The 3,049-nt window shown below is 42.4% G+C and overlaps 1 non-coding gene across 1 annotated transcript; it reads left to right on the top strand.

The window, feature by feature from the left end:
- Positions 1-207: 207 nt before the first annotated feature.
- On the top strand, positions 208-408 carry LOC121376570. Its single transcript, XR_005958472.1, has one exon. It is a non-coding gene; the product is annotated as a U2 spliceosomal RNA (small nuclear RNA).
- The last annotated feature ends 2,641 nt before the right edge of the window (positions 409-3,049 follow it).

The following is a 3,049-nucleotide window of genomic DNA, read 5'->3' as shown; positions in this document are numbered from 1 at the left end:
ATATTCGGATAATTTTTTTAGTGTTCATCTATTCATACTTCATGTTCATTTTTCATTGTGTATATCATTATCGTCCATGTTCATTTCATTCATGGGTTTTAATTTACACGGGCTGAGTTACAGCCTGTGGGTATTTTGTGAGGCGTGGGGCTGCCTGAAGTCTCCGTTGTTTGGGCGTGATTTTTGCGGTTCGGAATAAATGGGAGCCTCTTTTTTGGAGGATACCCTCGAAATAAAAAAATTTAAAAAAAGTATCTGTTCTTATCAGCTTGATATCTGATACGTCCTCCATTGGGGGACATCGATATTAAACTGATTTTTGAAAGGGGGTGAGGTGCCCGGGGCTTGCTCCGCCCTCACCACGGGTTGACCCGGCATTGCAGTACCTCCGGGAATGGCCCACCACTATTTAAAAAAACCAAAAACAGTTTAAATATCCAGCCCTTGCGTTGAGAGCACGGTATATCGCCTCTTAGCCCCCCCCCCCCCCTTCCCCCGAGCCTAGCTTGGCCAGACCCGCACATCACCTCAAAATTGACAAAGAAGAGACAAACATGGCCTGCAAAATTTCATTCATTGACGCATTCGTTGGTAAAACGCGACGTTTGGAAGACATGACGTAGCAGCCACGATGAAGAAGGTAAAGCAAAGCCAAGCCAAGCAATGGGTTCATCTGACAAGAGTAGTGCCACCGTGGTAAGGAGGCGCACAGGTAAAGGAAACGACCGTTTGCCGTCGCACGGCAAAATGCACTGTGCGCGGCGACCTGGAGGCCAAGCCTAAAATTTGCTCAACGATCGTACGCCGAGAGGAAACCTGTCACTCGAGGAAGACCTTTGGGATATAGTAAAAAAAAGGGTCGAACCGGCGAACGGCATCGCTTCTCGGCCTTTTGTTTTCTTTTCTCTGGAAAGACCGCAGAAGCGCGCTTGGTGTTACACCAAAATTCTCTCTCAACCGTGAAGAAAGCTATTGTGAGTATAGTTACTATTATTTTGGACCTTGGACCGCGACAACAATGGAGGAGGTGGTTTTCGCCTACACCCCTTGTTTCGTCCCTGCCCTTACAGGTGAAGAGGTATGTACGGCTCTAGGACCGGTCGCAGATCACATCGTTGCGATTATACCTAAGGGCAGAGACATATGGGGCATCATAGCTGCCGAAGAGGACATCAAGGACCAGCTAGTCCTGGAAGGACTAACGGCTCGTGGAAGGTCCTGCGACGTAACCGAAAAATACCCCGGAGGTACTTGGGTGCGGGTGAGGGGCCTCCCCATTACCATTCACCACTCGTTCATAACGGACATTTTGTCGCAGTACCGCGAGATAGTATCTTCTCCCACCTACTCAGTATGGCGCAACACTTCCATAAAAACAGGTGAGAGAACCTTGAAAATAAAAATTGAAAAACCGATACCGCGCCAATTCAACACCCACAATTTAAAGTTCACCGTTCGCTACCGTGACCAGCCTGAAGTTTGCTACCAGTGTGGCGAACCCGGGCACCAAAAATGAATGAATGAATGAATGAATGTTTAACGACACCCCAGCACGAAAAATACATCGGCTATTGGGTGTCAAACTATGGTAAAAGCAAAACAAATTTGATAATCAACATCAATATAAAAATCCAACAGTTAAATTAAAACACAGTGTAAAGGACTGTGCAAAAATACAAATATCACAGATAGATCAAATTAAAATTTACAATAAAAGTCGGTATGTCGAAGAAATTGTAATAAAAGTTCTGGATGGAATCGAAAGAATTCCATCACATTTCTCTGACCAAATATATCTTTTCGAATTTCTTTCAAAAACTGACACTCCACCAAAATGTGACGCACAGTCAGAGTACACTGACAGTGCTCACACTGAGGTGGAGGATCTTTATTTAAGATAAATGAATGAATGAATGAATGAATGTTTAACGACACCCCAGCACGAAAAATACATCGGCTATTGGGTGTCAAACTATGGTAAAAGCGAAACAAATTCGATAATCAACTTCAATATAAAAATTCAACAGTTAAATTAAAACACAGTGTAAAAAACTGCAAAAATACAAATATCACAGATGAATCAAATTAAAATTTACAATAAAAGTCAGTATCTCGAAGAAATTGTAATAAAAGTTCTGGATGGAATCGAAAGGATTCCATCACATTTCTCTGACCAAATATATCTTTTCGAATTTCTTTCAAAAACTGACACTCCACCAAAATGTGACGCACATTCAGAGTACACTGACAGTGTTCACACTGAGGTGGAGAATCTTTCTTTAAGATAAATGAATGGGTCAAGCGAGTATGACCAATGCGGGCACGACACAAGACTATTTCATCCTTCCTGCACTGTCTATAGGAGGACTGCCACTCTCCCAAGACTGGCTTGATAGCATGAAGCTTGTTCGTAACCTCACCGTCCCAATCACGTTGCCAAATCGAAAAGATAAATTGGTTGATGTTAGGTTTAAAATCAGTATAAGGCACAACAACCCTGGCATGAGGCAAATCCAAAGCAGACTTGGCAGCTGAATCTGCCTTTTCATTGCCCCTGATGCCAACATGGCTGGGTACCCAACAAAATACAATGTCTTTATTGGCAATAGATAAAAAGACACACTTTCGTATCACCATCCCAATTAAGGGATGGTCCAGCTTCATATTACGTAAAGCTTGGAGACACGAAAGTGAGTCTGTAAAAATAATAAATTTCGATGCTATTAAATCTTTGATTTCTTCTAAGGCTTTAATGACTGCCCAAACTTCAGCACTAAAGATTGATGCTGAGTCAGGCAGTCGCATGGAAAGTATTGTGTCTGATGGAAAAACTGTAGCACAAGCCACAGAATTCCCATCCCGTGATCCATCTGTATACACAGGAATGTAATCACGGTACTTGTCCTGAATTTCCATGAACAATTGTTTATAAACTACAGCATCTCTACGATCTTTCTTCAGATGCGCCAGATGAAACACAATTTTAGGTGGTGTAATACACCATGGTGGTAAAAAAGTGTCAGTTAAATCAATGTTGGAAAGCGACAAA

This window comes from Gigantopelta aegis, chromosome 6, assembly GCF_016097555.1.
Source record: "Gigantopelta aegis isolate Gae_Host chromosome 6, Gae_host_genome, whole genome shotgun sequence".
Lineage (NCBI taxonomy): Eukaryota > Metazoa > Mollusca > Gastropoda > Neomphalida > Peltospiridae > Gigantopelta > Gigantopelta aegis.
Note: the sequence above shows the minus strand (reverse complement) of the source record. Positions and strands in the feature narration are given on the sequence as shown.